Genomic DNA, 26,973 nt, shown 5'->3' with positions numbered 1-26,973 from the left:
TAAAAAAGATGGGCGATAGGTATAAACGTATGGCTGACAAGAAACATGTGTCTGGTCCGGACCTGAATGTGGGCGATTTGGTGTGTTTGTCCACTAAGAACATTAAGTTGAAGGTGCCATCCTGGAAGTTAGGTCCAAGATTTAGTGGTCCATACAAGATCTCTGCCATTATTAATCCGGTTTCTTTTCGTCTTGAACTTCAGCAGGCATGGAAGATCCATAATGCCTTCCATAAATCTTTGCTAAAGAGTTATGTGGAACCTGCTGTACCATCTTCCTTGCCACCTTCACCTGTCATGGTTGACGGCAATCTGGAGTTTCAAATTTCCAGAGTTGTTGACTCATGTCCTTCGGGGTTCCCTTCAATACCTCATTCATTGGAATGATTACGGTCCGGAGGAGAGAATGTGGATCCCGGTGACTGATGTGAATGCCAGTTGGCTTCTGAAGGCCTTTCACAGAGACCACCCTAATAATGTTGGTCCTGGGTGCCCGGATGTCACCAATAGAAGGGGGAGTACTGTCACCGCCGGCCCTGGGAGAGATCTTAGAAGTTCAGATAGACGGAAGACTATGGAGTCTATCTTACAGATCTCTCTTGTTTTCATTGTTGCTTACAGGTTTCCACCCCTTCGCAGATGCTGCTCATTATCAGTCAGGTGGCTCTTTATATGTTCCGCCTCTAACTAGTTTACCTGCGGCTGATAGTTTTTCTGTGGAGTGCTTTGCTTGTGTGGTTGTTCTCCTGTTCCAGTTACATCTCAAACTAAGTCTTTTTTTTCCTTTTCTTGGTGTGTCTGTTCTGACTAGGCCTCAGGGAGACACTAGCTCTATAACAGTGTAAATGTGGTGTACCTTCAAAATAACTCAACACCCACCCTTTAACCTTTGCAGCAATGCTGGCAGCACTCATATGACTATTTTGAAAAGACAACCTCTGGCTATGACGCCGAGCACGTGCACTCAACTTCTTTGGAATCTGTCTTGTTAAACCACTGTATGGTCTTGGCCACTGTGCCGCCGTTCAGTTTCAGGGTGTTGGCAATCTTCTTATAGCCTAGGCCAACTTTATGTAGATCAACAATTCTTCCTTGTCATGTGGTGCTATGTTGAACTTCCAGTGACCAGTATGAGAGAGGATGAGAGTGATAACACCAAATTTAACTCAGCTGTGTCCTATTCACACCTAAGACCTTGTAACACTAACGAATCACATGGCAACAGGGAGGGAAAACTGGGCACAATTTGGCCATTTTCAATTAGGGGTGTACTCACTTTTGTTGCCAGCGGTTCAGACAGAAATGACTGTTTGTTGAGTTTTTTTGAGGGCACACCAAATTCACACTGTTATGCAAGCTGTACACTGACTACTTTACATTGTATCAAAGTGTCATATCTTCAGTATTGCCCCATAAAAATATATAATAAAATATTTACAAAAATATGAGAGGTATATCTACTTTTGTGAGATACTGTAACTGACCAAATAACTGAAGTGTGAACTCAGCCTAAGACAGATAGTAATACCTTATAAAAGAGTTACTAATATTTACCATATGTCTGTTGGCATTATTTTAGGTAACATTATTTTATTTTTTAGGATGTTAGAAGGTTTAGAATTTTAGGAGCAATTTTTTATTTAATTGAATTTTTAAGAAAATTTCCAATATCAACTTTTTTTTATAGATCAATTCAGTTCTGAAGTCACTTTGAGAAGCTAACATAATAGAAACCGCCAATAAATTACCCCATTTTAGAAAATACACCCCTCAAACTATCCAAAACTGATTTTAGAAATGTTCTTAACCATTTACATATTCTCCAGTAATTAAATCAAAATGAAGGTAACATTTCAAAATGTACTTTTTTTAAAACCGATTTTCCATTTTAATTTATTTTTTCCTTAAAGACATCAAGGGTTAACAACAAAACAATCCTCCATTTTTATTAGGCCTCATGTACAGGACCGTTGCTTCGGTCCACATCCAAGCCACATTTTTTGCTGGTCGGATGCAGACCCATTCACTTCAATGGGGCCACAAAAGATACAGACAGCACTCTGTGTGCTGTCTGCATTCGTTGCTCTGTTCCGTGGCCCCATAAAAACAAAATAGAGCATGTCCTATTCTTGTCCATTTTGCGGACAAGAATAGTCATTTCTATAAATTGCGGAGCGCACATGGCCGGCATACTTGTTTTGTGGATCCGCAATTTTCATACCACAAAACACGGTGCAGTCGTATGCATGTAGCCTTACCCTTATTCTGAAGCTTACAGAAGTACCCCACCTATAGTCATAAACTGTATGGACACATGCCAGCGCTCAGAATGCAAGGAGTGCCATATGGTTTTTGGAGGGCAGATTTTGCTGGAAAGGTCTTTGGGCACCATGTTGCATTTGAAGAGACCCTGAGGTATCCCTCAATTTTTGAGGGGTGTTGTGAGCACTTTGACAGAATAGAATTTTCATAGAATTTAGAACACTTGGCTGTGAAAATAAAAATAAATAAATATTTTTATTTTCACAAGGGATAACAGGGGAATATCACCCCACAATTTGCTAACCATTTTCTATTGAATACAGTAACACTTTATTTGTGTTCATAAATTGCTGTTTGGCAATATGCCAGGGATCAGAAAGGAAGGAGCTGCATCTAGATTTTCTAACATGGAATTTGCTTAAATGGATGTTAAGAGAAATTACTTTTTTTTATCTTTTTGTAGACTTTGCTTATTTTTTTTCTGGACAAACTGTAGTTTTTATTGCCACCATTTTGGCTTTCTGATGGCTTTTTATCTTATTATTTGGTAAGTGAGGTAGGCAAAAATGTAAATTCTGTCAGTGTCTTTTATTTTTTATAAGGTTCACCATGTTGTATATATGATATGATAACTGTATTCTGTAGATAGAATTATGATAATACCAAATTTATATAGCTTTCTTCATGTTTTACTACTTGAGCATAATAAAATCCCTCTGTATTAAAAATCTGTCATATTTTGAATTGCTATATACCAACATCCATAACATGTTTAATGTTTTGCCGAGGTAGATGTCTGAAGGCTTGTCTGATGAATTGATATTATGTTTTTTGGGAACTAAGATAAGACAAAAAAATGGTTTTGAGGTAATTGTTTAAGGCATTCACTTAATAGGATAGATAATGTGATATTTTTATAGAGCCAGTAGTCACAGGCAGCAATACCAAATATGTATATTTTTATTTTTTTTAAGCTTTATACAATAAGAGCATTTTTAGGAAAAACATGATTTTGTCTTGCCAGTTTCTTAAAGCCTTATTTTCTGGCTATGGTATTGAATGAGGGCTTTTTTTCTGCGAAATGAGGTGACATTTTCATTGGTACCATTTTGGGGTACATGAAACTTTTTGATCGCTTGATATTATGTTTTTTGGGAGGTGAGGGCCAAAAAATTGCTGTTTTGTCTTTTTTTTTTACACCATTCACCTGATGGTATAGATCATGTGATATTTTTGCAGAGTCGGTAATTACGGACATTTATCATTTAGCAACAGGATAAGTGATAAAAGTGTGGCACATAAGTGCTGCCTTTCCATTGAAAGTGTATTAGTGTCTCATGAATAGCAAAGACAGCTTTTTTTATATATACCGTATATGCCGGCGTATAAGACGACTGGGCGTATAAGACGACCCCCAACTTTTATACTGAAAATATAGAGTTTGGGATATACTCTCTGTATAAGACTACCCCTTTTTCAACACACAGCAGTACATCCCACCACCATCTCTGGGTACCTCTGCTATCCCTGAATCCCACCACCATCCCTGGGTACCACTGCCATCCATGCATCCCACCACCATCCCTGCGGTATTCAAATTCAAGGGACGGACAATTATATATTGGAGCCAACTGGGACTAGTGTTATGGATCATTAAAAATAAAATAAAAAATAAAAATCTTTATTGACTGCAAACAAATTACACTTGGCATTAGCTGAGGAGTCTCGATAGCAATATAAATGTACTATTTAGTATAAACTGAGTGTGCCTTATCAAAAGATAAAATATAACTTTTATTTAGGTCAATTTGAAAATTAATTGGGTAAGGTAATAACTAAAAATACTAAATGGGGTTGCATAGCCAGGTCTCCTCCTTTTGCTTCAGGCGGGGGTCAATATAACTGGCGACTTTCATGATTTATTCCAGCCTATAGCTGCTTTCCCTATCAGTCCCTAGTCTCAGGTTAGGGAAACCTAGCATGGCTTATGTCGGAGCACTCACCCTGAAAAGAGCGACCCCCCAGCCTCAGGATACCTCGGGCCTGGTCTAAATCACAATCCTTACTTTCTCTTTGCTAAAGTAGTTCTTGCTGGGATTCTTCTGCTAGATTGTTTCTATGCGTTTTGCCCATCATATAGGACTCCTCAGGAAGTGATGTGTCTAGTCTCAGCATTAGAACAAGGCCTCTTTCACACTGGCGTGTGCGGCCCGTTGCCATATTGGGGACCGCATTTGCAGATCCACAATACACAGGTGCCGTTCCGTGGACATTCCGCATCACGGATGCGGACCCATTCATTTGAATGGGTCCGCAAATCCGGAATGGTACGGAACGGAACCACGGAACAGAACCCTACGGAAGCACTACGGAGTGCTTCCGTGGGATTTCGTCCAGTACTTCCGTTCCGCAAAAAGATAGGACATGTTCTATCTTTTTGCGGAACGGCTGGATCGCGAACCCATTCAAGGAATGGGTCCGCAATCCGCTGCGGCTGCCCTGCGGACGGTGTTCGTGTATTGCAGCCCACAATACAGCAACGGGCCTGCACACGCCATGTGAAAGAGGCCTAAGGCATTGGCAACATAGTACGGTAGCTAAATTACCTTCCTTTTAAAGGCATAAGACCTCCCCTTCCTATGTACCGTATTTTCTGGTGTATAAGACGACTGGGCGTATAAGACGACCCCCGACTTTTGAGAAGATTTTCATGTGTTAAAAAGTAGTCTTATATGCAGGAATATACAGTATATAAAAAAAACTTAAGTATTTATAGTTTATTGGCTTACTGCCAGTACCTCTATAGCATATATTCTGCTGAAAACACTGAGCCTCCTTTGTTTTCTAAAAAAACATTAATTTACCATTTGTAATTGGGCATTTTCTGTGAATTTCAGTACATCAATATACCCTTGTAATTGAACGCATTGTGTTACTGAAAAATATCATTCAATTACAGCAAAGTTGCAAAGACATTTTACTGCAATAACGTAATTAGTATACATGTGTTAGTGAATGCATTGTATTACTGCAAGATGCTACTCAGTTAAAGCAAATGCAGTTAACTGCAATAATGCCATTAGTATCCTGTGTTAGTCTGGGAGAGCGCAATGACATCATTGCACTCATTGTATTACTGCATTACCGTACTACCTATACTACCGTATAGGTGACGCAACAGCATTTTACTACTAAAACTGCATTACTATACCTGTCTGAGTGAATGAATTTTACTGGAAAAAGCATGGTGTCATAGACCCCAATCTTGTACCCATCAAAATGTATGAATAGCTAAATAATTAACCACACTTAAATTAATAAATATGTTTTTATTGTTGGAAAATAATTGGCCACGGTGCTTAATGTAACCTAATACATATATAATTAATTAAACCATATTACTAAATAAAAATATAACTAAATACAGAAGAAATAAATCCAACTAGTCCTCTCAGCGAGTGACTATTACCCCAACCACCATAGACCAAAGCTAAATGGCTAACCAGCACCGCAGCCTATTTCAATCACATTTTATAACCCAACATTGAAAATGTCAAAACCAATATCCGATAATGCTTGTTTTGAATGGTTACATAGTCTAGCCATAAATCCTTCTAACTCTATATGTCTAAAACATTTCTTGAATACTAGCCATAAATTTCTCCATTCTTTTGTTTATTCGAATTCAAATTTTTTCCATAAAGCGCAATGTCTTATTACCATCTGGGTACTATTTCTGAAAATGCGATCTTGGATTGTGGAAATTGATTATGTATTTCTAACATAGTGTTAGTTAGTTCTTTTATCAAATCATGAGTACGAATCCTACCCATGTCGGATGTTCCAATGTGAAAAATTATCATATTAGGTTCTGGCCACAATTTTGTGGCCGATACACATACTGAATGAATGCTTTTTATTCTTAGATCTGCTATCCCTCTCCAATAAATGGATACCTTATTACTTAAATCTAAATTCTCAGATTTTAATTCAATAGATGCTCTTTTATTGGCTGAAGAAATGAGATTGTCTCCGTGTATCCAAATAATCTTCTGTACTGGAAAAGATTATGAAAGTAATTCAGGTCTAATGTACTGTTTATACCTTTTTTTAATTCCATCTACCTGTTTTCTTTATTGTACCTTCTTTAAGGCCCATTTCATATGCATACGTTGCAGCTCAAATTCTAAACGAATGAGCAGAAATTTTTGTACCCTGTAAATCAAAGTGTTTTTTTTTTACATTTTGACAAACTGTAATTGAATTTGAGCTTGGTTAATGGGGATCCATCAACGTGCATGAAAAGAGGGCCTGGTTTACATGACCTAGCAACTATCCAATTTTTTAAAGCCTGAACTGGACATATTGTAGATGACTTTAATTCTTTAAGGGATACCCAGGTTCCTTTACCTTGCTGGTCTGTTTTAGATCTTTTTATGTATAATTAGATTTTTTCCTTATGGATAACCAGGTCGTTGATTTGTAATAGTACTTCTGTTGTTCTATTCATAGCCGTAATTTCACTGCTGCGAAGTGCACCGAAAAAGGAAAGCAAAAATGCAGCTTTGAATAAGGAAGTCTCATAGTGGGATGAGCAAGTAAACTGTAAGTACTCTATAAATTGTTTCTATAGATCAAGAGATAATGGTTTAGTTCTTCTCTTGAAAGTTTTTTTTTTTTTTAAACCTTTAATTAGCTATTTTAATACATTTTTTAACGTGAATGGGGCTATGTTGCAAATTATTGGGAAAAAAGAAATGCCGGATAGGATTTTTTTTATGTAGTCCCCTTTATAGCCCTTTTTTATAAGATTTTAAATGAATAGGATAACATGTAATATGTTGTCATCCCATATGCTGAAATTATTGCAGAACAAAATGTTCTCCAATTATTCCATGCGGCTGTGTAGGCAGCCCATGTAGCAGGGGCTAGTGAATTGCTAATCAAACCTTTGATCAATTCCAGATCGTCTTCCACAATTTTGATGGGTATGGGATTCCCTTTTCTTCTGCTTCTGGGACCAGCTGTCTGAAATAGGAGAAGTTCTGCCGAGACAAACAGTCTGTGATTATATTTGACCTGTCTTCAATATATTTAGCGGTTATCCCGATATTGTATTTTAAACAAGTTAGGACAATTTGTCTCAATATGTTGACTACCTCTGATTTACCGAATAGACAGTTTACTGAGAAAACCACATCCTTGTCTGAAATGAATAAAACGCGTTTGTTTTTGAAATTATCATGCCAAATTAATAAAGCTACCAATACTGGAAAAAGTTCAAGGAAAATGATGTTTTTTTGATAAATGGTTCAACTAACCAATTTTTGGGCCATTTTTCTGCAGACCATTGGTTCCTAAAAATTGCTCCATAACCCACTGATGCAGCAGCATCAGTGAACAACTGAAGTGAATCAGAATCTATAAATTCTTGCTGCCACAAAGTTCTTCCATTATAACCTTAAGGAAACTTAGCCAAAGATGAAGTTGCTCAAATGGGTGGCTTTTCCCCACATTGGCAGAATAAATTCGTCTAGAGAAAACTCTTACCATTGGTATCACTCTAGTTATGAAATTTAACAAACCTAATGCTGATTGTAAACTTTTCAATGTAGTTTTCTTAGATGTTAGCAAATTGTTTAATAAAATCCTTAAGGAAGAGATTTTTTTCCTCCAGGGTTTTAAATAAATAAAAATCTGTATTAATTGAGATACCCCCAAAAATGATATCTTTTGTTGAGTATGCCGTCTTCTCTTACGCGAATGGAATTTGGAAGTAATCGGCAATATTTCTGAAAGTATTTAGCAAATGAATGCAATCATTGGATTTTTCTTTGCCAATGAACAAAAAATCATCCAAGTGATGGATCATGCAACCATCACTTGCATGACTTTCTAGCATCCACTGTACAAAAGTTTAAAATGCTTCGAAATAAAAACAGGATAGGGAAGAACCCATTGGAAGTGCTTTATCATAATAAAATGTACCTTCAAATTGAAAGCGCAACAAATTATACCCAGATAAGTAAATTGTATATCCTTTTGCCATTAACGCATTCCTCGCTGCTTTTTTAAGCAAGGATAATGCTTGATCAAAGGATGCATAGTGTGCAGATGTAAATTTTCTATCAATTAAAACATTCACTGAATTATCTTTTGGATATGACAAGTGATGAATGAGACGATAACTGTTAGCTTCTTTTTTAGGAACTAAACCTAATGGAGACACTCTGAAATTTTTGAAAGGAGGTTGCTGAAAAGGTCCAGGAACTTTGTTTTCTGAAATATATTTTTTCTTGAACAGCCAATTTATTTAAATTCACCGATTTTTGATTTTTAACAAAAGAACATCCCGGACTTGAACAAGTACGTACATAAAAACCATCCAAAAAACATTCAATTAATATTTGAGCCATCAGTTTGTTTGGGTATATTTTTAAATAGTGAATGAGGCTTTGTAGGCTCAATTGGGTCACCTCCTCTATTGGATTCTTTACAGTATGATAAGTGTTGACCATGTTTTTTAAAGCATTTTCATGCTGGATGGTTTCCTGACCACAAATTACACTCGTATTTATATTTGCAATTAGCTTGCCATCTACATACCAACTCGTTAAAGGCAAAGCAAATTCCTTTTTTGGGAATTTGTTGACAAAAAAAGTCAGACCGCGTCAGTTTGTCTAAACCTCCGCCTCCACCCCCCAGTCACGGTCGCACCCTCTATGACCTATCACTACAGAAATACAGGGTAAGGCTACTTTCACACTTGCGTTCGGTGCGGATACGTCTGGTATCTGCACAGACGGATCAGCAACTATAATGCAAACGATGGTATCTGTTCATAACGGAACTGTCTGCATAACAGCTTTTTCAGATCAGAGTTTTCAAGATCGTGAAAACTCAGATCCGACAGTATATTCTAATACAGAGGCGTTCCCATGGTGATGGGGACGCTTCAAGTTAAAATATACTAAGAACTGTGTACATAACTGCCCCCTGCTGCCTGGCACCACCCGATTCTTTACAGGGGGCTGTGATCCGCACAATTAACCCCTCAGGTGCCCCAGTATTAGCATTGGTGGCCAGTGTGGCCCCCCTCCCTCCCCAGTATTAGCATTGGTGGCCAGTGCGGCCCCCCTCCCTCCCCAGTGTTAGCATTGGTGGCCAGTGCGGCCCCCCTCCCTCCCCAGTATTAGCATTGGTTGCCAGTGCGGCCCCCCTCCCTCCCCAGTATTAGCATTGGTGGCCAGTGCGGCCCCCCCTCCCAGTATTAGCATTGGTGGCCAGTGCGGCCACCCCTCCCTCCGTCCCCAGTATTAGCATTGGTGGCAGTGGCCACAGGTTAACAACCCCCCTCCCGCCCATCATTGGTGGCAGTGGAGCTGCATTTCTGATCGGAGTCCCAGTTATCGCTGTTGCTCCGATCAGTTACCAGGTCAGCCAGGGCGCTACTGCAGTCCTGGCTGCCATGGTTACTTAGCTTATACTTACCTGCTCTGTCTGTGGCCAGCCAATGCTCCTCCTACTGGTAAGTGACAGGTCTGTGCGATGCACCACACAGACCTGTCACTTACCAGTAGGAGGAGCGTCGGCCGGCCACAGACAGCACAGGTAAGTATAAGCTAAGTAGCCATGGCAGCCAGGACTGCAGTAGCGTCCTGGCTGCCATAGTAACCGATCGGAGCCCCAGCGATAACTGGGACTCCAATCGGAAATGCTGTGCCACTGCCACCAATGATGGCGGGGAGGGGGGTTGTTAGCCTGTGGCCACTGCCACCAATGCTAATACTGGGGATGGAGGGGGGCCGCACTGGCCATCAATGCTAATACTGGGGAGGGAGGGGGCCGCACTGGCCACCAATGCTAATACTGGAGAGGTAGGGAGGGGGGCTGCACTGACCACCAATGCTAATACTGGGGAGGGAGGGGCCGCACTGGCCACTAATGCTAATACTGGGGAGGGAGGGGAGGGGGCCGCACTGGCCACCTATGCTAATACTGGGGGGGGCCGCACTGGCCACCAATGCTTATAAAACTGGGGAGGGAGGGGGGTCTGGCCCCTGCTGCCTGGCAGCACCCAATCAGGTGCTTGAGATTCGCACAATTAACCCCTCAGGTGCGGAACCTGAGGGGTTAATTTTGCAGATCACAGCCCCCTGTAAGAGATTGGGTGGTGCCAGGCAGCAGGGGGCAGTTATGTACACAGTTTTTAGTATATTCTAACTTGAAGCATCCACATCACTATGGGAATGCCTCTGTGTTAGAATATACTGTTGGATCTGAGTTTTCACGATCTAGCTCAAATCCGATGGTATATTCTAACATAGAGGCGTTCCCATGGTGATGGGGACGCTTCAAGTTAAAATATACCATCGGATTGGAGAAAACTCCGATCCGATGGTATATTAATAGGGACTCCTGACTTTTCATTGAAAGTCAATGGGGGACGGATCCGTTTGCAATTGCACCATATTGTGTCAACGTCAAACGGATCCGTCCCCATTGACTTGCCTTGTAAGTCAGGACTGATCCGTTTGGCTCCACACGGCCAGGCGGACACCAAAACACTGCAAGGAGCGTTTGGGTGTCCGTCTCCTGAGTGGAATGGAGGCAGAACGGCGCCAAACTGATGCATTCTGAATGGATCTGCATACATTCAGAATGCATTGGGGATGTACGGATCCGTTCGGGGCCGCTTGTGAGAGCATTCAAGCGGATCCCACAAGCGGAACCCCAAACGCGAGTGTGAAAGTAGCCTAATACATCGCCCCATACCTCTTACATCCAGTGACGTCTCCTTTGATGTATATGGTCTTTTTCCTGATCTTCTCCTTTCAGACCTTCAGACCAGACCACCATCAAAATCATCCTACCACCCCCAATACTGTGCCGCTGTGCTCCCCAATACTATACTGCAGAAACAGATAATACCCCTGATAATACTAGTACCACACAGAACCCCCCATATAAAATACTCCTTCTTTGTAGCCTCAGTAGATGCCCCCATAGTGCCACCCAATAATGTGCCAGTAGGTGTCCCCATAGATGCCCCAATCATGTGCCAGTATCAAGTGCCTCTCTCCACCTCTCTCCTCCCCCCATGTGCCAGAATCAAGTGCCTCTCTCCTCCCCCCCCCACATGTGCCAGTACCAAGTGCGGAGTGCCTCTCTCCTCCCCCCATGTGCCTGTATCATAGTGCCATCTCCCCCATAATGTGCCAGTATCATAGTGCCATCTCCCCCCCAATGTGCCAGTATCATAGTGCCACTTCCCCCCATAATGTGCCAGTATCATAGTGCCATCTCCCCCCATAATGTGCCAGTATCATAGTGCCATCTCCCCCCATAATGTGCCAGTATCACAGTGCCATCTCCCTCCCAATGTGCCTGTATCATAGTTCCATCTCCTTCCAATGTGCCAGTATTATAGTGCCATCTCCCCTCATAATGTCCCAGTATTATAGTGCCATCTCCCCTCAATGGGCCAGTAGCATAGTGCCATCTCCCCCCAATGTGCCAGTATCATAGTGCCATCTCCCCCCAATGTGCGAGTATCATAGTGCCATCCCCCCATAATGTGCCAGTATCATAGTGCCATCTCCCCCCATGTGCCAGTATCATAGTGCCATCTCCCCCATAATGTGCCAGTATTATAGTGCCATCTCGCCCCATAATGTGCCAGTATCATAGAGCCATCTAACCCCCCAATGTACCAGTATCATAGTGCCTTCTCCCCCCCAATGTGTCAGTATCATAGTGCCTCCCCCCCAATGTGCCAGTAGTATCATAGTGCCTCTCACCCCCTCAATGTGCCAGTAACAGATAAAAAAAAATATCTTTTACTTACCTCTGCGGCGTGATGCCGTCATTGCGCCGCCTGCACCGGCTTCTGATAGGCTGCGGGCCTTGTGCTGGGGTACAGGGAAGTGAGATGCCTCTCCCTCCCCTGCCACAGCAGCAAAGTGCTCATCTCCTGCTGTGCCCTGCTGCCGCCGCCACCAGACTGGGCCCCACCAGGATTCATCGGATTCATATCCGGTAAATTACGTCGGGATTCGAGTCCATGAATCCCACTAATCCAGCAAGACTCGAGGGATTTCTCGGATTCGACGAATCCCCGTCCCCTCTCTAGTGCTATGTATTCATTTTTCGTATATTCGTCTTTTTTCGAATATTCAATTTTCAGAATATTCGTCATTTTTTTCCATCTGAAGTCATGATTCCTCCCTGCTTTATTAGCTTGACAAGCAACTGAAGTAGGGACGAATCAAAACTTCAGATGGAAAAGAAATGTCGAATATTCTAAAAAACAAATATATAGCACTATATTCTATATTGCTATATATTCCTTTTTGACCCGCGCCTGTATTGATAGCGTAATATTCGCAAATTATGCGATCATTACATTGCCGATTTTTCTAGTAAAATAATGTAGAATATAACAAATATTGAAATTTGCGAATATTTGCCGAATATTCTACAAAATATTTGCGAAATATTGCGAATTCCAATTTGACCCCTGCCGCTCATCACTAACCAAAATATAATTCTTCTCTAAAATATAATTCTTCTCTATGCCTCTATGCTATCAGCTGGACTTTTTGCCATGTGTCTGTGGTGGTGCAGTTCCGCACCTTCCACAAAATGTAATTAAACTTTAAGCCATCAGTTGGTCTTTTTGGCAGGTGTTCATAAAAATTTTCCTGTCATTGAGTCCATAAAAATTGTCTCATCATCACAAATAATATTACCTCAATAATACTAACACTATTCCACTGGCACTTATGTTGTATTATTATTTATTGTGCCGTGGTATCGCAGCTGCACTACTCGCTGTTGCAAAGACCTTAATAATATACAAAAAAGAGAGAGATACTGCACACTACCACTCCCGATAACCTCACTGGTTCCTCCTCTGCAAGCAACCACGTATATGTATTAATCTAAAGTAATGATCTAAAGTGGAAATTACCTTATTGTAGATACTGTGTTTGTGGCTGGTATGTTTGTTTCTACAGGCTAGGATCTAGTGGATATCAGTCCGGTGTCTATATCATACAGTGTGCCCTGGCCGGTGGCGCCACTCCGTACCAATTTGAATAGCTCACGCTCACTTGGAGTGGCTAGTGACGTCACTGACAGAGCTATAGGTAATCGTATGTGCCAATCTCCAAATGCGTTTCGAACAGTCCGCTGTTCTTTGTCAGGGAATCAATCTGGCTCTCATTATACCCCTTAGTCTCCATGCTTTAACCCTTCACTCTCCTCTAAAATTTACAGGGAAAGGCCTAATACTAGCTTTACCGTACTGTATATCTCCACACTTACTTTGTTAACCGGTACCATGGGTAACTGCCATTATTATATCCCTAACTGTCATCTACCATTCCTCTAATCAAAAGCAAATGACTCTATTTCAGTGCTTAGGCCTGTAGGTACTAGTGTTGATCACGAATATTCGAATTGCGAATTTTTATCGGGAATATTTGAGAATTAGCGAATATTTACAATATAGTGATATATATTCGTAATTTCGAATATTCAAGATTTTTTATCAGTACACATGATCCCTCCTTGCTTCTATCTAGTGGGCCAATGAGAAGGCTGCAGTATCTTTGACTTTAGGAGTAGTGTTGATTGTGAATTTTCATAATGCGAATTTTTGTAATACAAATTTTTGTCGAGAATTTTTCAATTGCCAATTTTCGCAATAAATAAAATAATGACTGGAGAAAACTAATTCTCGAATTTGCGAATATATGGTGAATATTTGCCCAAATATTCTTGAAATATCATAAATTTGAATATTGACCCTGCCGCTCATCACTTGTAGGTACTAATGTATTTATATAAAAAATCTATTTTGTTTCTATTCTTGATATATTTTTTATATAATTTACTCCCCGTTTATCTAATTTAATTCTCCAAGCCACAAAATGTAGATTCTCCAAATTTACCCTCATGCTTATGTCTATAATGTCTAGACAATGGGTGCCCTTCAAATTTCCTCCAGATATTGTATAAATGTTCCTATTCTTTTCTTCAATTGTCTTTTGTACGTCCAATATATATTTTATCACATGGACATGATTAAGTATTATTTATGGTCATACAGGCTCCTATAGATGCCACCATATTTCCCACATTTTTTGTTTCTCGATATACAAATCGCGGAGTATCTGTAATATACGCTCCAAGTAATATATCTGTAATATACTCTCCAGTGTTTGCTAATGATCCTTCTAAAATATTTTGTTTGGCCATTGTAGGGTATAATAATAGGTGGAATAATTTCTTTAGTTTTTTCCTCTTGCCCATGTAGTCTTTTATTGTCACTATCTTTATCTTCCAACAGGGTTTGTCTATCAAGTTGCCCTATTTCCATTTTTTTGTTCTATTAATTTTTCTTTATAATACCCCTTGGATTAAAATTTTTTCTGAATATCTTTAATATCTTTTGTATATTCCTCTGCCTGGGTACAGTTCCTTTTAATACATAAAAACTGTCTCCTTGGTATGTTTTCTAGCCATCGCGGGAGGTGTCAACTGTCTTTAAAGATAAAACTATTTGCATCAGTGAGTTTGTTAAAAGTTTTAGTACATATTTTATCCCCTTTAATATAGATGGTTAAATTTAAAAAATGGATCTCTTTATTACAAAAACTGGGTGTGAATTCAAGATAAAATGTATTTTTATTTATATCATTAAAAAAATTCCCTAATGTTTCTTAACCCCTTTCCCCATATAAAAACCATGTCATCTATAAAACGCCGTCAGAGGATGAGGTCCACCCAGAGCTCAGCATTGGACTGTATAAACTCCTCTTTCCGCCGCCCCACATATAGATTGGAGAACCCCAATGCGAACCTCATCCCCATCACAGTTTCCACATCTGGAGATAAAACTTTTCCTTAAAATAAAATAAATCCTCTGCAAAATGAACATAATGCATTCACCTATATATTTTATTTGTGTTTCTGGCATCTCGCCTTTTTTGCGTAGGAACAATTGGGCAGCATCACATCCCTTTTTATTTTCTATAACCGTATACAATGACTTGACATCTAAAGTCCCTATTATATACCCTGTCTTCCATTTTATTTAACTCAGGATTTTCAATATATGTTTGGCATCTTTTAGATACGTGGGGAGGGATTGGGCACAGGGCTGCAAATGTTGATCTACATCAGGGATGTCAAACTCGTGGCCCTCCAGCTGTTGCAAAACTACAACTCCCATCATGCCTGGGCATACTACAGCTATCAGGGAATGATGGGAGTTGTAGTTTTGCAACATCTGGAGGGCCATGAGTTTGACATTCATGATCTACATATTTAGAGAAGAAGCCAGGTTTACTGGCGAAACGGCGTTGGTTCAGACGTCGGCCGAGAGATCTTTGCACCATTCAGGGTATGTTTAATCTTGTCCATGTACTCTAACCTCAATCTCTACAATTGCCTCCTTTGCACTTTATTTGGGGTGTTGCTGTCATGAGGTTTTGAGGTACGCTTTTTTAGCTAGCATTCTTTTTTCCCTGTTGTTATTTTTGTGCACTGATCTCCCGGCCTCTCCTTGGGTCCTGCTCCTCATCTGTGTGTCCTGCCTTGTGCTGCCTTATTTTATTATACATGTATGCATTGTTCATATATATTTATAATAAAGTATTTTGGATTTTCCTATATACGTAAGTCAGTTTCATTTTTTGGTGATTCATATTTAGAGAGGTTTGGGCACAGTTCCACACCTTTACCAAAATGTAATTCTTCACTATGCCATCAGTTGGACTTTTTGCCAGGTGTCTGTAGTGGCTCAGTCCCACGCCTTCATCAAAATTTAATTCTTCTCTATGCTATTGGTTAGATTTTTGTCAGATGTCTCTATAGGTACAGTTTTACACTTTCACCAAAATTCTATTTTTCTCTATGCCATCAGTCAGACTTTTTGTCAGGTGTCCGTAATTGCACTATTCCATGCTTTCAACAAAACTTAATTTTCTTTATGCCCTCAGTCAGACTTATTGCCCAGGAGCCCATTTTAAAAATTTGTTTAAAATTGTTTTCTAAATGACTGTGGCATTTCCACTGTACATACTGTGTGCCCTAACCCCATGGAATTCTGGATAGGCAGATTTCAACAATGGCTGAAACTGGTCCAGTTTGCTCTCCCTGTACTGTCTTGTCCTGCCTTGTGTCATCTCAGAAAGGGTTTCCAGCGTGGCAAGTGAAATTTTCGCAGCAAAATGGACAAAGTTGTCCTCTGCCAATGTACAAAACATGACTTTTGTCAAAACATCAGGCATGGATCTGTGATGATTTTTACACATGTCCTGCTGAATCCAATGAATAGATTTGCCATCTCTGACAGTGGCTATTTATCGTTTTCATCATGCTAATGACACTGTCTGCCTATCTACTATAATGTTTCACATCACCGCCACTACTTTCCTCCTACTGCTATTTCAGTTACCCCAACTGTCACTAGTAGAGTTGAGCGAACACATGGATGTTCGGGTTCGAGAAGTTCGGCCGAACTTCCCGGAAATGTTCGGGTTCGGGATCCGAACCCGACCCGAACCCGAACCCCATTGAAGTCAATGGGGACCCGAACTTTTCGGCACTAAAAAGGCTGTAAAACAGCCCAGGAAAGAGCTAGAGGGCTGCAAAAGGCAGCAACATGTAGGTAAATCCCCTGCAAACAAATGTGGATAGGGAAATAAATAAAAATAAAAATAAAATACATAAAAATTAACCAATATCAATTGGAGAGAGGTCCCATGGCTGGAGAACCTGGCTTCACGTCACCCACCACTGTAACAGTAAATTGTCATATATTTAGGCCCCGGCACCCAGACAGAGGAGAGGTTCATTCAACTTTGGGTTGCCTCGCAATATAATGGTAAAATTAAAATAAAAATAGGATTGAATAAGGAAGTGCCCTGGAGTACAATAATATATGGTTAAGGGGAAGTAGTTAATGTCTAATCTGCACAAGGGATGGAAAGGTCCTGTGGGATCCATGACTGGTTCATTTTTATGAACGTCAGCTTGTCCACATTGGCTGTAGACAGGCGGCTGCGTTTGTCTGTAATGACGCCCCCTGCCGTGCTGAATACACGTTCAGACAAAACGCTGGCCGCCGGGAAGGCCAGCACCTCCATGGCATAAAAGGCTAGCTCTGGCCATGTGGACAATTTAGAGACCCAGAAGTTGAATGGGGCCGAACCATCAGTCAGTACGTGGAGGGGTGTGCACACGTACTGTTCCACCATGTTAGTGAAATGTTGCCTCCTACTAACACGTTGCGTATCAGGTGGTGGTGCAGTTAGCTGTGGCGTGTTGACAAAACTTTTCCACATCTCTGCCATGCTAACTCTGCCCTCAGAGGAGCTGGCCGTGACACAGCTGCCTTGGCGACCTCTTGCTCCTCCTCTGCCTTGGCCTTGGGCTTCCACTTGTTCCCCTGTGACATTTGGGAATGCTCTCAGTAGCGCGTCTACCAATGTGCACTTGTACTCGCGCATCTTCCTATCACACTCCAGTGCAGGAAGTAAGGTGGGCACATTGTCTTTGTACCGTGGATCAAGCAGGGTGGCAACCCAGTAGTCCGCACACGTTAAAATGTGGGCAACTCTGCTGTCATTGCACAGGCACTGCATCATGTAGTCGCTCATGTGTGCCAGGCTGCCCAGGAGTAAGGACAAGCTGTCCTCTGTGGGAGGCGTATCGTCATCGTCCTGCGTTTCCCCCCAGCCACGCACCAGTGATGGGCCCAAGCTGCGTTGGGTGCCACCCCGCTGTGACCATGCTTCATCCTCATCCTCCTCCAACTCCTCCTCATCCTCGTCCTCCTCGTCCTCCAGTAGTGGGCCCTGGCTGGCCACATTTGTACCTGGCCTCTGCTGTTGCAAAAAACCTCCCTCTGAGTGACTTCGAAGAGACTGGCCTGAAAGTGCTAAAAATGACCCCTTTTCCTCCTCCTCCACCTCCTCCTGGGCCACCCACTCTTCCATCATCGCCCTAAGTGTTTTCTCAAGGAGACATAGAAGTGGTATTGTAACGCTGATAACGGCGTCATCGCCACTGGCCATGTTGGTGGAGAACTCGAAACAGCGCAACAGGGCACACAGGTCTCGCATGGAGGCCCAGTCATTGGTGGTGAAGTGGTGCTGTTCCGCAGTGCGACTGACCCGTGTGTGTTGCAGCTGAAACTCCACTATGGCCTGCTGCTGCTCGCACAGTCTGTCCAGCATGTGCAAGGTGGAGTTCCACCTGGTGGGCACGTCGCATATGAGGCGGTGAGCGGGAAGGCCGAAGTTACGCTGTAGCGCAGACAGGCGAGCAGCGGCAGGATGTGAACGCCGGAAGCGCGAACAGACGGCCCGCACTTTATGCAGCAGCTCTGACATGTCGGGGTAGTTGTAAATGAACTTCTGCACCACCAAATTCAGCACATGCGCCGAGCAAGGGATGTGCGTCAAACCGGCTAGTCCCAGAGCTGCAACGAGATTTCGCCCATTATCGCACACCACCAGGCCGGGCTTAAGGCTCACCGGCAGCAACCACTCGTCGGTCTGTTGTTCTATACCCCGCCACAACTCCTGTGCGGTGTGGGGCCTGTCCCCCAAACATATGAGTTTCAGAAAGGCCTGCTGACGTTTACCCCGGGCTGTGCTGAAGTTGGTGGTGAAGGTGTGTGGCTGACTTGATGAGCAGGTGGAAGAAGAGGAGGAGGAAGCTGAGTAGGAGGAGGTGGCAACAGGAGGCAAAGAATGTTGCCCTGCGATCTTTGAGGGCGGAAGGACGTGCGCTAAACAGTTCTCCACCTGGGGCCCAGCTGCCACTACATTTACCCAGTGTGCAGTTAGGGAGATAAAGCGTCCCTGGCCGTGCTTACTGGTCCACGTATCTGTGGTTAGGTGGACCTTGCCACAGATGGCGTTGCGCAGTGCACACTTGATTTTATCGGATACTTGGTTGTGCAGGGAAGGCACGGCTCTCTTGGAGAAGTAGTGCCGGCTGGGAACAACATATTGTGGGACAGCAAGTGACATGAGCTGTTTGAAGCTGTCTGTGTCCACCAGCCTAAATGACAGCATTTCATAGGTCAGTAGTTTAGAAATGCTGGCATTCAGGGCCAGGGATCAAGGGTGGCTAGGTGGGAATTTACGCTTTCTCTCAAATGTTTGTGAGATGGAGAGCTGAACGCTGCCGTGTGACATGGTTGAGATGCTTGGTGACGGAGGTGGTGGTGTTGGTGGTACATCCCCTGTTTGCTGGGCGGCAGGTGCCAACGTTCCTCCAGAGGTGGAGGAAGAGGCAGAGGCGGCAGCAGCAGAAGAGGCCGAGGCGGCAGCAGCAGAAGAGGCTGAGGCGGCAGCAGCAGAAGAGGTAGCAGGGGAAGCCTGAGTGACTTCCTTGTTTTTAAGGTGTTTACTTCACTGCAGTTCATGCTTTGCATGCAGGTGCCTGGTCATGCAGGTTGTGCTAAGATTCAGAACGTTAATGCCTTGGTTCAGGCTCTGATGGCACAGCGTGCAAACCACTCGGGTCTTGTCGTCAGCACATTGTTTGAAGAAGTGCCATGCCAGGGAATTCCTTGAAGCTGCCTTTGGGGTGCTCGGTCCCAGATGGCGGCGGTCAGTAGCAGGCGGAGTCTCTTGGCGGCGGGTGTTCTGCTTTTGCCCACTGCTCCCTCTTTTGCTATGCTGTTGGCTCGGTCTCACCACTGCCTCTTCCTCCGAACTGTGAAAGTCAGTGGCACGACCTTCATTCCAAGTGGGGTCTAGGACCTCATTGTCCCCTGCATCATCTTCCACCCAGTCTTGATCCCTGACCTCCTGTTCAGTCTGCACACTGCAAAAAGACGCAGCAGTTGGCACCTGTGTTTCGTCATCATCAGAGACATACTGAGGTGGTATACCCATGTCCTCATCATCAGGAAACATAAGTGGTTGTGCGTCAGTGCATTCTATGTCTTCCACCGCTGGGGAAGGGCTAGGTTGATGCCCTTGGGAAACCCTGCCAGCGGAAGTCTTCAAACAGCATAAGAGACTGCTGCATAACTTGAGGCTCAGACAGTTTCCTTGGTATGCATGGGGGTGATGTGACAGACTGATGGGCTTGGTTTTCAGGCGCCATCTGTGCGCTTTCTGCAGAAGACTGGGTGGGAGATAATGTGAACGTGCTGGATCCACTGTCGGCCACCCAATTGACTAATGCCTGTACCTGCTCAGGCCTTACCTTCCTTAGAACGGTATTGGGCCCCACCAAATATCGCTGTAAATTATGGCGGCTACTGGGACCTGAGGTAGTTGGTACACTAGGACGTGTGGCTGTGGCAGAACGGCCACGTCCTCTCCCAGCACCAGAGGGTCCACTAACACCACCACGACCATGTCCGAGTCCACGTCCTTTACTAGATGTTTTCCTCATTGTTATCGTTCACCACAACAACAAAAATATTATTTGGCCCAATGTATTGAATTCAAATTCAGGCCTTTTTTTAAAGACACCTAACACTATATGGCTATCTATTTAGGTACCGTATTACACTATGGGATATGCACAGTAGCGTGTGTGTGAAGTTATTGAGAATGACCCTATCTGCACCTTGAATCTAATATACCCTTTTAGGGATAAATTTAAAGTAGGCCTAATACAGCAGAAACCACTAATTTAGAGAATTGCTAAATTGGGAATTGTATTTCAACCCAGAACAAAAACTGTGCTTTGACGGACACTAAATAACTTGACCAGCTACAGCAATAATGACAGATTTGGATGAATATAAATTTGAGGCCTATTATTTAGGCGCTGGGTGACAGGTATACGTTTACAGTCAGAATTAGACTGGGATATGGCCAAAAAATAACTACACTATTGATGGTTAAATGCACTTGGTGTGACAGCTTGACCCTGATGTAGGATATAGCCAAAAAACAACCACACTATTGAGGGTTAAATGCACTTGGTGACAGCTTGCTCCTGATGTAATATATGGCCAAAAAATAACCACACTATTGATGGTTAAATGCACTTGGTGTGACAGCTTCACCCTGATGTAGGATATAGCCAAAAAACAACCACACTATTGAGGGTTAAATGCACTTGGTGGCAGCTTGTGCTGGCACACCACAATACACAAAATGGCCGCCGATCACCCCAGAAAAAAGTGACTGAAAAACGCTCTGGGCAGCCTAAAAACAGTGAGCAATTGAATAGCAGCAGTTCAATCATCCACAGCTGCAGATCGATCTCTGAATGAGGTCTTTTGGAGGAGTTAATCACTGCCTAATCTTGCCCTAACGTCGCAGCTGCAACCTCTCCCTATACTGATCAGAGCAGAGTGACGTGCGGCGCTACGTGACTCCAGCTTAAATAGAGGCTGGGTCACATGCTGCACTGGCCAATCACAGCCATGCCAATAGTAGGCATGGCTGTGACGGCCTCTTGGGGCAAGTAGTATGACGCTTGTTGATTGGCTGCTTTGCAGCCTTTCAAAAAGCGCGAAGAAAGCGACGAACACCGAACCCGAACCCGGACTTTTACGAAAATGTCCGGGTTCGGGTCCGTGTCACGGACACCCCAAAATTCGGTACGAACCTGAACTATACAGTTCGGTTTTGCTCATCCCTAGTCACTAGCATAACCCCTACATAGCTGTAGCTGTATCAAATAAGATAGGGCCAGGGGCTTTTCATAGTATTCAGTATATTGGGATGGGCCAAATGGTTCTTATCTGCTGACACATTCTATGTTTATATGTTTCTATCCAATGTGTTTTTACATCATTGTAAAGTGTGCAAACTTTGGTGCAGCTTGGCGCAAATTAGCACAAATTTATGCATTTGTGGTCTGATTTGACAAATCTAATAGAAAACCGCAGTGTTTAGATCACCAAGGATTTGTGGCTTACTAAATGATGGGTAATGAGATACCAATAGTTGATATTGGTAAAGTTAGACAATCAAATTTAGCCATCTACCAAATGTATCATCCAGTCTGAGCCACTGTGATACATTTGGTGCATTTCAGCCTGCCTAAGTTTACACCAACAAGATTAGTAATTAAGTCCCGTTGTAGTCAAATGAATCTCTGCAGAGTGCACATAATCATCAGATATTTGTCTTTTACTTTGAAGCTGAACATGAAAAAAAAAAAGATAAATACCTCAAAATCGCAACAAGATAATTAAGCAAATCATCTGAAAAGTCACACAAATGTTTATGTCGTTTTTAGGTGAGCTGTGCAATTTATAGTCTGGTTATGTCGTCTGATGTCCTTCTGGTTATGCACAACTGCCCTAGATGAATACTTAGCAGAATTATTATTTTTTGAATGTACATAACTCCAGTAGTACATAGTTCCATTATGTTCAGTGAAATACAGTAGCTTCTACAGTACCATTTATAATGCACTCCCTCTATAAATTATTTCATAGATTTTTTTTACCTAAATAAAGTGCTCAGCTTCTACCACTTAATCTTTAATAGACCATAGACCTGCTTGTTGGTCATTCTGAGAATGTTGGCTATTCTGCAAATGTTTTCCCAACATATACAGTACAGACCAAAAGTTTGGACACACCTTCTCATTCAAAGAGTTTTCTTTATTTTCATGACTGTGAAAATTGTAGATTCACACTGAAGGCATCAAAACTATGAATTAACACATGTGGAATTATATACATAACAAAAAAGTGTGAAATAACTGAAAATATGTCATATTCTAGGTTCTTCAAAGTAGCCACCTTTTGCTTTGATTACTGCTTTGCACACTCATGGCATTCTCTTGATGAACTTCAAGATGTAGTCACCTGAAATGGATTTTACTTCACAGGTGTGCCCTGTCAGGTTTAATAAGTGGGATTTCTTGCCTTATAAATGGGGTTGGGACCATCAGTTGCGTTGTGGAGAAGTCAGGTGGATACACAGCTGATAGTCCAACTGAATAGACTGTTAGAATTTGTATTATGGCAAGAAAAAAGTATAGAAAAACGAGTGGCCATCATTACTTTAAGAAATTATGGTCAGTCAGTCCAAAAAATTGGGAAAACTTTGAAAGTGTCCCTAAGTGCAGTCACAAAAACCATCAAGCGCTACAAAGAAACTGGCTCACATGTGGACCGCCCCAGGAAAGGAAGACCAAGAGTCACCTCTGCTGCGGAGGATAAGTTCATCTGAGTCACCAGCCTCAAAAATTGCAGGTTAACAGCAGCTCAGATTAGAGACCAGGTCAATGCCACACAGAGTTCTAGCAGCAGACACATCTCTAGAACAACTGTTAAGAGGAGACTGTGTGAATCAGGTCTTCATGGTAGAATATCTGCTAGGAAACCACTGCTAAGGACAGGCAACAAGCAGAAGAGACTTGTTTGGGCTAAAGAACACAAGGAATGGACATTAGACCAGTGGTAATCTGTGCTTTGGTCTGATGAGTCCAAATTTGAGATCTTTGGTTCCAACCACCATGTCTTTGTGCGATGCAGAAAAGGTGAACGGATGGACTCTACATGCCTGGTTGCCAGCATGGAGGAGGAGGTGTGATGGTGTGGGGGTGCTTTGCTGGTGACACTGTTGGGGATTTATTCAAAATTGAAGGCATACTGAACCAGCATGGCTACCACAGCATCTTGCAGCGGCATGCTATTCCATCCGGTTTGTGTTTAGTTGGACCATCATTTATTTTTCAACAGGACAGTGACCCCAAACACACCTCCAGGCTGTGTAAGGGCTATTTGACCATGAAGGAGAGTGATGGGGTGCTTCACCAGATGACCTGGCCTACACAGTCACCGCACCTGAGCCCAATCGAGATGGTTCAGGGTGAGCTGGACCGCAGAGTGAAGGCAAAATGGCCAACAAGTGCTAAGCATCTCTGGGAACTCCTTCAAGACTGTTGGAAGACCATTTCAGGTCACTACCTCTTGAAGCTCATCAAGAGAATGCCAAGAGTGTGCAAAGCAGTAATCAAAGCAAAAGGTGGTTACTTTGAAGAACCTAGAATATGAAATATTTTCAGTTGTTTCACACTTTTTTGTTATGTATATAATTCCACATGTGTTAATTCATAGTTTTGATGCCTTCAGTGTGAATCTACAATTTTCACAGTCATGAAAATAAAGAAAACTCTTTGAATGAGAAGGTGTGTCCAAACTTTTGGTCTGTACTGTACATTAGAAATGCAATTACTTTTAGTTGAAATTTTTGGACATTATGTTATATTATATCTACACATTCATTTATTTCTCAGAGCTTTCAGTGTTTTGTAATGTAGTATTAGTAAACAGGTCTTCATGCATTTTGGTATTAAGTGAAATTGTTTTTAGGTATGGTTATGTTTGCCACCTTTTGATATAACTTTGAAGACCATGTCCCGCTCATTCTAGTAGACAGTACCACATTATCTTTAATGGGACTGAGAATCAATGCGACTAGATATGTGATCTCCATGAAGTGATATATTCAGATATAAATCCAAGAATCCAGCTAATAGAATAAAGAACTGGAAAGTGTAAATCAGAAATCCGTTGAAATTCCAATCATGATAAGGATAGACGCATTCTGATTATAGGTGAAGTAACCTATATTCCTAACCGCCTGAGTTCACCAGCACCAGTCTTATTAAAAGGAAATAAACGTTATGTTTTAAATGACCAGAAATGGGAATCTACAGGCTATTTGAACCTTATCATAATGTAGGGCAGGGCTCAAAGTAGTATTCCCATGTTCCATCTTCATCACTGCCACAACTGATTCACTTTTGGCTCCACTGCTATACTTGCTTTGTGGGTTGGACCATGCTAATGAGTCACAGAACTCATGAATATCTATCTGCCTGGCTTGGTGCTGGCTCCCAATGCTTTCATACAATAATGTATGCAGCACAGGGTTGCCAACCAGAATGTTTCTTTTTTTCTGTACTAACTTATTAAAAAATCAGGTACATCCAATATTCTTTATGGACAAATTAGAAAATCATAATGTAACATAGTGACATAGACTGATAAAAGACATCTGTCCGTCCAGTTAAGTCTATTATCCTGCAAGTTGATTCAGAGGAAGACAAAAGGTAGAAGGTAGAGGTAGAAGCCACTTTCCGTCACTTTAGGGCAAAAAAGTACTTCCCAACGCCAATCAGGTAATCAGAATAACTCCCTGGATGAACAACCCATCTCTAGTAACTATAACATGTAATATGATTACACTCTAGAAATACATTCAGACACCTCTTGATTTATTTTAGTAACTTCAACATCACTAACTCCTCAGGAAGACAGTTCCATAGTCTCACTGCTCTTACAGCAAAGAATCCTTTTCTATGTTTGTGTGCAAACCTTCTTTCCTCCAGACGTAGAGGATGTCCCCTCGTCACAGTCACAGTCCTGGTGCCTCCCCTCCTCACTGGTCTGTAGGTTGTGGTACATACTCATCAGCCATGCTGGTTGGTTAATGAACTGCAGAAAGTTTTGGGCAGATGATTACCATTTACATCCACCCCCGAGATAACATTAGTGCGAGCGGCAAGGTCTTTTTCAACATATCAGACCAGTGGTTAAACTCCTTTCTTGTTGGATGGCAGGCAGGACACCTTAAGCTATGTCTTACCACACCTGGTCATAAACCTAGGCAGCCCATGGGCACTGCTGAGGTTGTCAGTCCTGGCTCTGCTAAACAGCTGACACAGGCCTGCACTTAGGAAAGATGGTACTGAAGACAGACAAACTTGAACAGTTTCACTTATTCTAGCAGATGCAATTCAGTTAGAAAATACATTCAATTCAGTTAGTTCAGTCCATGGATCTCCACTGGCAGGTTGTCGATGTGGTGAATTTGGTTGTTTTTAAAACTTCATTTGCTTCTATGTATCCCTGTATCAGATGAATCAAACAAAACAAACAAAAGTCCTTATAACTAGAGTTGAGCGAACACCTGGATGTTCGGGTTCGAGAAGTTCGGCCGAACATCCCGGAAATGTTCGGGTTCGGGATCCGAACCCGATCCGAACTTCGTCCCGAACCCGAACCCCATTGAAGTCAATGGGGACCCGAACTTTTCGGCACTAAAAAGGCTGTAAAACAGCCCAGGAAAGAGCTAGAGGGCTGCAAAAGGCAGCAACATGTAGGTAAATCCCCTGCAAACAAATGTGGATAGGGAAATGAATTAAAATAAAAATTAAATAAATAAAAATTAACCAAAATCAATTGGAGAGAGGTTCCATAGCAGAGAATCTGGCTTCCCGTCACCCACCACTGGAACAATTCTAGTAAGAAGCAGGGCGGCAATACCAGAGGGTTAGACGGATCGTTAGTGATAGGGATATGTGTCAAACAAGATTAGACGATATGACCAATAAATTTAGAGAGCGAGGCTACCCCCCTGATCTATTGAAAATACAGCGTAATAAAGCTGAGATTACACCACCAGATAGAACTAAGAAAGAAACAAGGATCCCCTTAGTGATTAAATACCATCCCTGGTCCCAGCGCCTTAGGACTATTGTTAATCAACATTGGCACATATTATCTAAGTCCTATCCACGGATAGGAGAGTTCCAGAGGCCACCCATGATATGCTATAAACGGGCAGAAAATATTAGGGATAAAATAGTCCGGGCGGATGTGGGAAGTAATAAAATAGAAAGAGGACAGAGTACTTTATCTACACCTAGACGGGGCACTTTTCCTTGTTTAAACTGTGTCAATTGTTCCAGC

Source organism: Bufo gargarizans, chromosome 2 (genome assembly GCF_014858855.1).
Source record: "Bufo gargarizans isolate SCDJY-AF-19 chromosome 2, ASM1485885v1, whole genome shotgun sequence".
Taxonomy (NCBI): Eukaryota; Metazoa; Chordata; class Amphibia; order Anura; family Bufonidae; genus Bufo; species Bufo gargarizans.
This window is presented reverse-complemented; position numbering follows the sequence as displayed.